We start from the raw sequence: 13,926 nt of genomic DNA, 5'->3' as shown, positions 1-13,926 counted from the left end.
AATAAACATATACAAATTTATTACTGGTAACATAAGGTAAAGGTAAAGGGACCCCTGACCATTAGGTCCAGTCGTGGCCGACTCTAGGGTTGTGGTGCTCATCTCGCTTTATTGGCCGAGGGAGCCGGCGTACAGCTTCTGGGTCATGTGGCCAGCATGACTAAGCCGCTTCTGGCAAACCAGAGCAGCGCATGGAAACGCCGTTTACCTTCCCGCCGGAGCGGTTCCTATTTATCTACTTGCACTTTGACGTGCTTTCGAACTGCTAGGTTGGCAGGAGCTGGGACTGAGCAACGGGAGCTCACCCCATTGCAGGGATTTGAACCGCCGACCTTTTGATCAGCAAGTCCTAGGCTCTGTGGTTTAACCCACAGCGCCACCCGTGTCCCACTGTCCCTATTGGTAACATATAGATAGATAAATTAAGGATCTTTACAATTCTATAATATGCAGAGATTAACATGTGCTGAAAAACCAGAGAGAGGAGCAGAGGGACGTCTGGGGGTGTGTGGGAAATGGGGTTCTGGTTTGGGGAGGGGGGGAAATGGGGGGGGATGAGGATGATATGTTTTTGATAAATTGTTACTGTTAAAATTCTTAATAAAATAAATAAATTAAAAAAGATGATCCTCAGGGCCTCTTCCAGCTGTATGATTCTATGATTCCTCTGTAAAGTAAGGCACGTGTTGACAGGGCTGTCTTAAGCATATGCGGCACTGGGGTGCAAAGATCTGCCCAGTGCCCCCCCCCCGGTTGCCCAGTCTCAGGGGCACAGGAGGGTGGAGCCGGCTGTCTGCCTCAGCGTCTTGCTGGCTCAGTTGCCCCCGAACCCGTGGCGCAGAGCCGCCTGCAGCAGCAGAGCGCGCCACGGCGCTCTGGCCAATGGGCAGGCTCTTCCCCAAACTCAACTCTCGGGCCCTGGACTCTTGGCTTGGCACCCCTGAGAGCCTCGCGCCTGGGTGCCCCGCACCCCAGCACCTATGGGTAAGACGGCCCCGCGTGTTGAACCTGCTTAGGGATGGCTGTCCTAATTGGCCTGTCCACACGCAGAAGGACTGTAGATGCAATGATGCGCATGCTGCTTTGTGAAGCCCCACAAGGCTGGGGAGGTTGGGGGAGGGAGTTTGGCTTAGGGTTAATAATGGGTTGGGTTCCACTGCCTCTTTACTAAACAGAAACGACATAATAGAAACCATATCCCTCCCTTTATGTATCAGACAGGTGCTTTCTAAACGGATGGTTTTTATTCACAGTTGGTGCCTGTGTTGGATCTGAATTTATTTTACATATGTGCTGTTGTTTGTTTCAAACTGATAGCTCATTCAGTAGAGCATGAGACTCTGAATCTCACACTTTAATCATATTTATCGGAGAAGAAAAAATTAAAACTATTAATAAATCAAGCCAAGGGAATGTGGTATTCTGCTGCTGGAAATTCCCCAAAAAGAGAGGAGTCAGTATTTGGATTTTCCATATTTCATTTTTAAAAGACGGGATTTTAAGAGACCCAAGAGGATGCTTTATTTTCCTGAAAGGCACATTAAATAATTTCGAAGGAGAGAAGTAACAGGAGTACACTAATTTGAAGAATTCCAAAGTTAAGTGCCACAATCTCTTGTTGCTGATTCTGTGGGCTTCAACATGTTTTTTTAACTCTTAGCTCAATTCAAGGCAAAGATGATGTAAAGCATGAATTTAAAGCTGGACTAAAGCATCACTGGAGCCAGACGAAGTTGCAAACAGAACTTTGGCTGCTCAGTTTTTCCACACATGGTTACATTCAACGCAGAAGAGGAAAACAAAAGCCCTGCCCACGGAATCAAACTCGTGATCATAAAAGCTCTTCCACCGGGACGCATTTAGTCTCTTGCAAAAGAAAACGTTTTCGTCCTTGGTTGGAAACCGTCATAAAACACAGAACTTAGCACCGACTGCATTAAGACTCCACATGTAAAAATGATCCCTTGGCATATTCCGGATTGCAAAAACTCAGGGTGCAAAAGAGGCAGTCAAGTTTTATTCCAGCGGAGAAACATGGCAGCGTCAACAGTAAGTCCAGCAACCATCTGGGAGGGTCACAGACCTAAGCAAAATAAAAAGGCCACAGCAGAAGAATTGACAGGATGAAAAAGTTTGAACAGAAAAGTTTGGTAAGAGAGCCAACATGTCATTCCACTCAGTAGTCCCAAATGGAATGGGACATCACAAGATTCACAGACGCCATGGCAACTTTTGTTTGAATTCTGGGATGTCCTGCTTCCACTTCCTCGCTTCTACTGCCTCCTCTGGGGTGGCTGTGGCTGTCATGGCAGCCTCTGTCATGGCCTCTGCCACCACACATCCAGAATTGGGCACATCATATCCAGAAACACACTTCTGGAAGCAGGAATGCCGCTTCTTCCAGCTGCGGTGAGGCAGAAGAGGCCAGGAGAAGCCCTATGGCCGAGGCCTAGCTGCCGTGGCGATGGTGGCTGAGAGACAGCTAGTAAGGGCCTTTTCAGGGCCAGGGCCTTTTCAGTGATGGCTCCGACCTGGTGGAATGCTCTGTCCCATGAAACCAGGGCCCTTCAGGATTTAACCTCCTTCTGCCGGGCCTGTAAGACAGAGCTATTCCGCCTGGCTTTTAATTTGAATTCAGCCTGATCTTCTATTTCCCTTCTCTTCCCTCCCCCTCCCCTTTTATGAAGATCACCCGCTCTGAGACCCCACAGCTAATTCTCCCCTGGCCTCCTCGCTGACCCAAGTAGGACCAATTTGGGAGGTAAAATATTTAAGGACAAAGTAGTACGATATGAATTTGCTGAGCTAATTGTTAAAGAGGGATACAAAAAAGGGAGGTGCGAGGAAGTCAGGAAAATAAGTTAACCAAAGATGAATAATTAGAAAAGAGTGATTTGTGTTTGTTTTATGTTATTTATGTCATTTGTGGTGTTTCAGATTGTTTTTTTCTTTTTTGTGAAAGATTGTATTGTTGTTTTTTACTTTTCTGTGTGTTTTATGTATCTTTTTATTGTTAAACTTAATAAAATATTATTATAAAAAAAAAAAGTAGGACCAATTCAGCCAGCTAGCCCTGGGGATTATCTAGTTGATTTTTGAATTTTATTGTTATTCATGTTTTTATACTATATTTTACGCTGCTTTTATAATTAAGTGTTTTAAATTTGTTGTTAGCCACCCTGAGCCCGGTTTTTGAACCGGGAAGGGCTGGGTAAAAATAAAAATGTATTATTATTATTTATTATTAAGGTGGTGGGTGGGGGTGCTTGCAGCAAGAAGATAGGGTGGGTGGAGATGAGAAAGAACATGGCTTCCATTGGGATGGGTGAGAGAAGGAATGAGGAATTGGGGTGGAGTGGGGCAGAGCTGTAGCTAGGTGAACTTGCGCCCCTGGCAGAAGCATCCAGATCAGGGGTCAGCAACCTTTTTCAGCCGTGGGCCAGTCCACCGTCCTTCAGACCATGTGGTGGGCCAGATTATATTTTGAAGGGAAAAAATGAATGAATTCCTATGCCCCACAAATAACCCAGAGATGCATTTTAAATAAAAGGACACATTCTGCTCATGTAAAAACATGCAGATTCCCAGGACTGTCTGTGGGCCGGATTTAGAAGGCAATTGGGCGAGATCCAGCCCACAGGCCTTAGGTTGCCTACCCCTGATCCACATTGTACCCCCTAGGAATGTGGCACAGGAAAAAAATAGGGAAAAACAGGGCCATCACATATCACAAAGACCCACTATTTAAAACCTTTTATTATGAGGCTCCTGCTTCTTGGGAGAAAAGCAATGACAAACCTAGACAGCATCTTAAAAAGCAGAGACATCACCCTGCCAACAAAGGTCTGTATAGTTAAAGCTATGGTTTTCGCAGTAGTGATGTGTGGAAGTGAGAGCTGGACCATAAAGAAGGCTGATTGGCGAAGAATGGATGCTTTTGAATTCTGGTGCTGGAGGAGAATCTTGAGAGTCCCATGGACTGCAAGAAGATCAAACCTATGCATTCTGAAGGAAATCAGCCCTGAGTGCTCACTGGAAGGACAGATCCTGAAGCTGAGGCTCCAATACTTTGGCCACCTCATGAGAAGAGAAGACTCCCTGGGAAAGACCCTGATGTTGGGAAAGATGGAGGGCACAAGGAGAAGGGGACGACAGAGGACAAGATGGTTGGTGTTCTCGAAGGTACCAGCATGAGTTTGACCAAACTGCGGGAGGCAGTGGAAGACGGGAGTGCCTGGCGTGCTCTGGTCCATGGTATCATGAAGGGACGGACACGACTAAGCGACTAAACAACAAAAACAACAATTATGAGGCAATAATCAATATTTTTATTTATAGACATATTTATGGACATATTTTAAAGCTGATTTTGTGCCCCCACTCGCCTGCGCCCCTAGTGGGGGCCTTCTTGGGGGCCTTCCTCCCCACCCCCTAGCTGCGGTCCTGGGGTGGGGACGAGAAAGAGCGTAACTTCGGGTGGGCTGGGTGGGAGAAAGAGCAAGGAATTTGGGTGTGTGTGTGTGTTTGTTTGTCCCACTTTCTCATCCATGGCCTGCTAGACTGAAGGCAAGGCATGGGGGCAGCAACAGATTCGCTAATTGGTGATTTAAACTGGACGAGGACCCCGGGCCTGTTGTCTCGGAGCCCCTCTGAATGAAACTGCTTGGGGAATAGGGAACGATGCACAACTTGGAAGAGACGCTTAGTGCCCAGAAACAGCAGCTGCGCTTGACGCAACAGTGCAATCGTTTCTGAAGCAATCTGGATCACCAGGCCTGTCCAGACACCTTGCTCAAGCCGCTTGCGAAAGCTGCCGCCAGAGGAAGCCGCGGCTGGACTTTTGGCATGCTTACATGGAAATGTATGGATTTTTAGAGGAAGGGCGATGGCTGAGCTGTAGAGCATTTGCTCCACATGCAGATGATCCCAGGTTTGATGCCCGGCATCTCCAGATAGGGCCTGGAGTGGCCCCTGCCTGAAAGCCCCAAAAAGCTGCTGTTAGGCATAGAATCATAGAACTGTGGAGTTGGAAGGGATCCTAAGGGTCATCTAGTCCAACCCCTGCAATGCAGGAATCTCAACTCAAGTATCCACGACCGAGGGCTAAAATCTATGGTTGTTCCTCCTGAAGCAGTGTAGCCTTATTGGAGTTCACCGATTGGGTCTGCGTTGCTCTGGGACAGGAGGAAGGAAGTCAAAATGACACTGAGGTTGGTTCAAAGAAAGAGTTTATTCTGCTCTCCGGATAGCAGAAGGCACCTGCGTGGTGAGTCCACAGCAAATACAAATAAATGACAGGTTTCATGCAGTTTATATATCCTCCAGGCACCCTCTCACTCCTCCCCTAGGAGCCCAACCACGTCGGCGTACGTACACAGGTTGACATCACATATGTTCCTGCTCTGGTACAGTGGTGCCTCGCAAGATGAAATTAATTCGTTCCGCAAGTTTTTTCTTCTTGCGAGTTTTTCGTCTTGCGAAGCACGGTTTCCCATAGGAATGCATTGAAAATCAATTAATGTGTTCCTATGGAGACCGCTTGCCAGGCTGGCGGTGCGGAGAAGGGCTTTTCTCCCCACCGCAAGCCTTTAGGACAGGTCCGGGAACAGAGGGGAAGGCGCGCAGCGCTTCTCCTCTGTTCCCGGGGCTTGCGGTGGGAGGAGGGTTTTTCCTCCCCACCGCCAACATTCAGAACAGCATTCTGAATGTTGGCGGTGGGAAGGAAAACCCTCCTCCCACCGCAAGTCTTCAGGACAGCCATCCGAAGGCTGGCGCGGGGAGAAGGTCTCTCCGCCCCACCGCCAGCCTTTGGAGGAGGTCCGAGGACAGTGGGGAAGACACGCTGCGCTTCCCCGCTGTCCTGGAGATTTCCCTATGGGCTTTCGTCTTGCGAAGGAAGCCCATAGGGAAATTCGTTTTGCGAAGCGCCTCCAAAACGGAAAACCCTTTCGTCTAGCGGGTTTTTCGTCTTGCGAGGCCTTCGTCTTGCGGGGCACCACTGTACTCTCAACCATAAAAGGATCTTCCTTCCTGTACTTCTGACCATAAAAGGATATTCCTGTTCCTACTCCTATCTTGGAGCAAGAGGTCACTACTTCCGAGAACATGCTCTGGCGTTAGTCCCAGACTTGGGTCTCTGAGTCATTTGTGGTCAGGACATAAGATATGCCTGTGTCTGTTCTACTGGTAAAGTCAAGGCCAGTCTTGCCGTCAAACTGATAAGGGAGAGAGCTGTGTTCTTGTTTTGCATTTGCTCAACGGCTAAAGTTTATGCATTTTAGCTAAGGAGAAATGGGGATTTTGGTGCAGTTTAAAAACTGCCTGCACAGTCAGCTTTGGGGTTTGGGAAACCCATTCCTTCAGCAGGATGTGCCCTACTATTCTCATTCAGTGGCAATAACTCGCCTGTCCTCACCAGCAAGATCCATACACACCTCTTGGAAGTGCTTTGAGCTGTTAGCAAGGCTGTTTTGCACTCAGTTCTTACTTACCATCCCATCTTCTGTCTAGGGCCTCATCTACACTCTTCGTCTAAAGCAGGGGTCAGCAAACTTTTTCCGCAGGGGGCCGGTCCACTGTCCCTCAGACCTTGTGGTGGACCAGACTATATTTTGAAGAAAAAAATAATGAACGAATTCCTATGCCCCACAAGTAACCCAGAGATGCATTTAAGGACACATTCTACTCATGTAAAAACACTCTGATTCCTGGACCGTCTGCGGGCCGGATTGAGAAGGCGATTGGGCCGGATCCAGCCCCCGGGCCTTAGTTTGCCTACCCATGATCTAAAGCCATATTGTGGGAAGCCAGCACCCATGACCCGAGCAAAAGAGCCATTCTTACTGCAAAAATGCATTGTGCTTAAATAAATAAATAAACTAATGAATTCTTGACCATTTGTTTTATTTTCATTACTGGATTAAAATGGCGTGTTTCCTGAGCCTTTACAGGGCAAAGACTAATATGCCGTGTTAAAACGCAAGTGAATATTTAAAAGGTGTAAGCAAGAACAACAATAAGCAATGTAACACTTTAGATTTTTCAATACTTTTAATTGAACATATGGGAAATAATTGTGCACAGCTGAAAATGCTCGGCAGCATTAAGATAAATTCAGCAGTGTAAACAAGTTTTGATGGATGTAGCAATGGAATATTGAGTGGTTTGGTTTGTGTAAAATATGCAGGGGTTTATGTTATGCAAAATGAACCATGGAAAGAGAAGAAGGGAAGTCACTGACATTTTAAGGTCGGACTATATATTATTATTAGACTAGCCCACGGATGGTCAGAGAATCAGCATGTTTTTACATGAGTAGAGTGTGTCCTTTTATTTAAAATGCATCTCTGGGTTATTTGTGGGGCATAGGAATTCGTTCTTTTTTTTTCTTTTCAAAATATAAGGTTGTTTAAATGAATATTCTAAATTGTAAAACAGAAAATTTAATAATATATCTATATCTATAACTTATATGCAATGTTAAAATGCAAGTGAATATTTCAAAGGGTAAACAAAAGCAACAGCAAGCAAGATAACGCTTTTGATTTAAAAAAAATACTTTTTTGGGGGGGGGCAGAGGCATTCCTACCCGTTAGCAGCCCCGTAAAACAAAACACGGCTTTCCCGAGATTTTTTGGTTTGTTTAAATGTGCCAGTTGCTTGAAAGGGTTGGGTGAATGAAAAGATCTTCACCTCGCACCAAAGAGGCTGTGCAGAAGGCCTCCGGTGAGCCTCAGCCAGGGTGCCATTGCCAAGAAGGCTCTGCCTACCAGCCTTTGCTCACTTGACAGTGACACCCCCCCCCCACCTTCATTAACCTGGCACCCTCCAGCTGTTTTGGACTACAACCCCCATGAGCCCTAACCCATGCAGCACGTGACATTCCCCTTGCAGATGGGGAAGCGGACAGCAGGCTGAGGAGGACCGTGTAGGTGTCTGTGGCGTTTGTCCTCCTAGGTGTGTGACATCATACTGGGTTCATAAGGAAAGGGTTAACTAAGTGTAAAATGACTAACCAATAGGAACCCAAGGGGAGGAGTTAGAGTTAGAGTTGTTAAGAAGTCAGTCTGGAGTTAGAGAAGAGAGAGGGAGGATGCTCTGTGGGTTGTGCTAGTCTGATGTGAGAGAGTGAGTGAAACTGTTAAGTTGAGATAATCAGTCAGTAGGTATTAGGAAGGTATAGGCCGGTAAAGAAACTAAGGATAAGAAACTGACAAGAAAAATTACCTGAAACCATAAACTTGTTCATGCTTATAAAATAAACTTGTTTATTTGGTTTAATGTTAACAACTGTCTGGACTCAGTGTGTACCCGAGAGAAATGGGTTGGTGGCAGCGGGGAAGCGAGCACAGTGGTGGCACAGGGATCAATAGACCATCAAACCCTGTGTGATCGCCACAGTGTCCGTCACCCATTATTTTGTCCATGCAGCTGCATCTACAGCCCTGCTTCTAGAGATGGCCCTTGCCATTATGAATAGGAGCTCTCCCTGCTCTGCCAGAGCAGATAGCAGGACTCCCATACAGGCCCTGAATCTTGGGGTGCCTGCTTTCAGACCCTCCAAGTGTCCTTATTTTCCAAGGACGTCCCTGATTTAGAGAAGCCATCCTGATTCTGATTCAGAATGTTCCCCTTTTCCCTAAGATGTCCCTATTATCACTGGAGAAATGTTGGAGGGTATGGAGTTATCCGACCCCTGAGCCGTCTGAAGGCAATCTTGTATAGGGAAGGTTTTATTAAAAATGTTTAATGTTTAATTATGTTTTTATATACCCTGCTCATCTGGCCAGGCCTCACCAGCCTCTCTGGGCAGCTCCCAACAGAATATTAGAAACACAATAAAACATCAAACATTAAAAGCTTCCTTACACAGGGTTGCCTTCAGATGTCTTCTAAAAGTCAGGTAGTTGTCTATTTCCTTGAAATCTGATAGGAGGGCGTTCCACAGGGTGGGCGCCACCACCGAGAAGGTCCTCTGCCTGGTTCCCCGTAACCTCACTTCTCGCAGGGAGGGAACTGTCAGAAGGCCCTCAGAGCTGGACCTCAGTGTCCGGGCTGAACGATGGGGGTGGAGACGCAATCATAGCTTGGTATACCTGTCAGAATCAGATAAGACCTCCTTGGGACCTATTTCAGCCCAAGGCTTGCATTCCCTTCTGGTCAACCACCCAAGAGCCACCAATATCTTCCCACTCTTGTCTGGACAGCTCCCTTTCTATTACTGGAGAAGCTCCCCTCTCTCCCCCTAGGACAGGGGTCAGCAACCTTTTTCAGTCATGGGTCAGCCCACCGTCCCTCAGACCATGTGGGGGGCCGGGCTATATTTTGGAAATAAAAAATGAATGAATTCCTATGCCCCGCAAATAACCCAGAGATGCATCTTAAATAAAAGGACACATTCCACTCATGTAAAAACATGCTGATTCTCAGACCATCCGTGGGCTGCATTGATATAATAATAATAATAATAATAATAATAATAATAATAATAATAATATATTTATACCCCGCCCATCTGGCTGGGTTTCCCCAGCCACTCTGGGCAGCTTCCAACACAATATTAAAATACAATAGTCTAAAATTACAAACTTCCCTATACAGGGCTGCCTTCACATGTTTATTTCCTTGACATCTGATGGGAGGGTGTTCCACAGGGCAGGTGCCACTACCAAGAAGGCCCTCTGCCTGGTTCCCTGTAATTTGGTTTCTCGCAGTGAGGGAACCACCAGAAGGCCCTCGGCACTGGACCTCAGTGTCTAGGCTGAATGATGGGGGTGGAGACGCTCCTTCAGATATACTGGGCCGAGGCCGTTTAGAGCTTGAAAGGTCAGCACCAACACTTTGAATTGTGCTCGGAAACATACTGGGATTGAGACGGTGATAGGGTTGCATCCGGCCCCCGGGCCTTAGGTTGCCTACCCCTGCCCTAGGACATGGAAATTAGCCCAGCCTCAGAGTTGGTGGGAATGGGGTGCTGTGGATTCCATCATCCCTGTCCTAAAATACTTTGGTCAGGGCACAGGACTCCACACACACCAAGGGGAAAGGCGTGCTACCATTGAGGGGGGCAGTTTGAGTCCTTAAGCCTCCAGTTGCCTGTACCTTCTCTTAAGTTCATAAGATTGCTGAAGGCTGGGATAGGACGGTCGCCAGCTGTTTTTCTCACAAGTTGTGAGAAAAGTTCATATTATGTAAGAGGGCGATGAGAGATGTCTGGCATGGACATCCAAAATGCAGCTGTGGATGTGACTACAAGAAGAAGGGTGTTTAAAAACTCACCTGGGAATGATTATAAGCACAATAATCCTTAGGAAACAGGTAATGTGCTTAGAGCGTGGCGGCAGAAACATGTTCTGCTAGTAATATGAGGGATGAAGGGCGCTTTTCAGCTCAGAAAAGGAGGGAGTAAATGCTTAAATCCACGGTAGCAAAAACATTTAGACACCCAAAGGAAAATAGAAACTACATCAGCAGTGTTATCTTAATGGCAGGGAGTATAATGCACAGCACCGGAAGAAACGTGAAGTTTCAGGTCCCTTTTGCAAAGAGATAGTCGAAAGAACAACAACGTCCCAGCATGCACTTCACCTTCCTTTGACTCATCTCTGAAAAGACCCTTTTGACTGACAGTCCAGAACTTGAGATACACTGCTGGGACAATCCTGACCTCTCTCTCTCTCCGCAGTTGTTGACATATTTGTTGTTTCTTTGTGAAATGAGGATTGATTAAAAGTTATTTAAAACGACAACAGCAACAGTGTCCGCGCACCTCGTTCTGGAATCTCGCAGAGAAGTAGAATGATGCCACGGAAAAGCACTGCCTTCTACTCCCAACCCCAGAAATGAACCATCACTTTGACAGAATCAAAAGTGTACAGAGATCTAGGACAGGCATAGGCAAACTCAGCCCTCCAGATGTTTTGGGACTACAATTCCCATCATCCCTGACCACTGGTCCTGTTAGCTAGGGATGATGGGAGTTGTAGTCCCAAAACATCTGGAGGGCCAAGTTTGGCTATGCCTGATCTAGGAGAACGAGCAGGGTCACACTCCTCTGTCTCTCTTTCTCAGGGTAGGTTTGAGGTCCCCAATGTGGTGCCCTCAGAAACCCTCCATGTTCAGCAAAGCCCTCTGCCCTCCCCAACTTTTTTTTTTAAAGAGGGATTTTTTTTGGTTGGAAGGGATCTCTGTTTTTTTATGGGATGTCACCTGCTTTTTTTGTCTTGTTTTTTTTGAGGGGCGGCAGGTTCTTTTGTTTCCAAACATCACTCGCTTTTCTTCTGTGAAATTGGTATTTTGTGGTTGCCACAGCTGTTTATCAATTAAAGGTTGGGTACAATTGGTTTATCAATTAAAGGTTGGTGGAAATCAGCTGATCAGGCCAGAAGCTGGATTAAAGCTGGTTGTGCATTCTGTATCATCCCTCGAGCTGCCTTAAGCGTTTTGCCAAAGATTGTTCCACCATTGAGTAAAACAATGAGAGATAAGGAACCGGCCTGCACTTCTTTTCAGTTCAAGGGGCTCAATAAATCTCGAAGGGTGTCCAGAGAGCACTAGCCTAGTCTTGTTACGTTGGATGAGTTTCAGTTAGTAAGGCTCGAGGACCTGGACAAAGTGCTTGGATATTTACAGTGGTACCTCGGGTTACATACGCTTCAGGTTACATACGCTTCAGGTTACAGACTCCGCTAACCCAGAAATAGTGCTTCAGGTTAAGAACTTTGCTTCAGGATGAGAACAGAAATTGTGCTCCGGCAGCGCGGCAGCAGCAGGAGGCCCCATTAGCTAAAGTGATGCTTCAGGTTAAGAACAGTTTCAGGTTAAGTACGGACCTCCGGAATGAATTAAGTACTTAACCCGAGGTACCACTGTATTTTTTTTTTACATGACACCCTAAATTCACTCCTTGACATGGGAAATCAGCCTTGTGATTAGGGCACTTCCCTCCCCACCGACACCTTTTGAATAGCTTTGCCACTGTTTCTAACTTCATTCTCTTCTGTCGTACATCTTCCCAGCATTTGCGTATTTCAGTACCGCCTCAGCCCTGATCACTATGTCCCGGTGAATCAGAAATAGGGAACCTTCGCCTTGGAAATGCTGTTGGAAGCTGATGTTCCCTCATTCCTGGCGAGACTTTTCCCTCAGCCTATCTGTTGTGCTGTTGCTGGATGGGAAAACCTGTCACATCCCTTCAGGTGGCTTACCCATTTGAACTCCCATTAGCCCCACCCAGCAGGGCCTACAGACAGCGATGGTGGGAGTTGTAGTCCAGCAACATTTGTGGTGCCTGGGTGGGCAGCAAACATATGTTTTGGTATTTTATCAAATACACCCTGCAGGATGGCTTCTGCAGACAATACCTCTGGTGCAAGGCCAGGACTCCAGCGCCCCTGTTCACATTCAGAGCAGCAACGTGGGGAAGGGGAAGTTGGAGGCGTTTATTTTGCTTCCACAATGGTCCACAGCGGCACCATGCCTCATGGCTTTCCCCCCAGAGAATCCTAGGAACTGCAGTTCCTCACACAGCCACAATGCCCAGCCCGCTTCAGAAACGACAGCTTCCTTTTTTTTATAATAATATTTTATTAGATTTTAACAAGAAAAAAGGTTACAAAACCATAGACAACAATAAAATAAACACCGGAAAAGAAAGAGAAAAAAAATACAAACATCAAAAATTCAACACAAAAAGAAAAAAAAAGAAAGAAAGAAGAGAAGAGAAGAAAAAAGAAAATAAAAATAAAAATCCCTCTTTTCAATTTCTCACCATTTTTTAACTTATTTTCCTGACTTCCTCCCACCTCCCTCTTTGTATTCCATTTAAAGATTTGTTCAGCAAATTCATACCTCTTACCTTACCCTTAATTATATATCCCCATATAATATCCTCATATTTTCATTTATAATCAAACCATTCTTACAAATGTTACGAAAAAGGAGCAATGCTGAAGAGTGCTCCAGATGGCTGGAAAGCCAAACAGGATGTTGATGCACCTGGAGAGTGGCCAATTCCTCTGACTGAAGGCTTGATTCCGATAACAAATTCTTATTTCACCTTATTACTCAAACCACTTCATTTTTACAGTAATTTCATTAATTTTATCTTATCCTCAAATCATTAAATTTTCAAAATTTAAACTTTTTTTTAAAAAAGAAACGACAGCTTCCAGGAGGGGAAAGCCATGTCCTTGGAACTGCTTGCCGTACCATTAGACAGAGACAGGCAATTGCCTCAGGCGGTTCGTTCTGAGTGGGCAAATGATGGGATTGTCTTTTCACTGGGAGGGAGGAAGAGAGGTTCTTGTGGGATTTTCTACCTCAGAGGTATGAGTGTGTGTGTGTGTGGACTGTGCAAATCTCTCAATCTATGTTTCTCTCAGTTTCTCATTCCCCCCAGTCTTAAAGTAATGTTACCAGACGTCCCCATTTACAAATCAGTCCCCTATCATTTCCACGATCTTTTTTTTTATTTTTATAGTTTTATAAATTTTTATTAAGCTTTTCCTTTACAAATAAATCCGTACAACCATGTTTACAAATTTCCTGTTTTTGAACTTCCACCAGCACATCCCTCAATCATCCATTTTTCTTATCTTCACGCATTTTCTATATGATATTGCCAATTTAATATTATCTTTCCATCTCTATTTCTTTTTTACAATATACCTTATACTATCACAAAGCTCCTTAAAACCCACTAGCGTTGTCTGTTCATCACAGATAGTTTTTAGATAATCCGTGAACTTTCCCCAGTCCTCGATGAATTTGTGACCTTTCTGATATCTGATTTTTCCAGTCATTTTATCCAATTCTGCATAGTCCATAAGTTTCATTCTCCACTCATTCAAGGTCGGTAGTTCCTCTTGCTTCCATTTTTGGGCCATTAATATTCTTGCCGCTGTTACTGCATACTGAAAAAGTTTG

The sequence above is a fragment of the Podarcis filfolensis genome (genome assembly GCF_964270895.1).
Source record: "Podarcis filfolensis genome assembly, chromosome: 2".
NCBI classification, from domain to species: Eukaryota; Metazoa; Chordata; class Lepidosauria; order Squamata; family Lacertidae; genus Podarcis; species Podarcis filfolensis.
Note: the sequence above shows the minus strand (reverse complement) of the source record.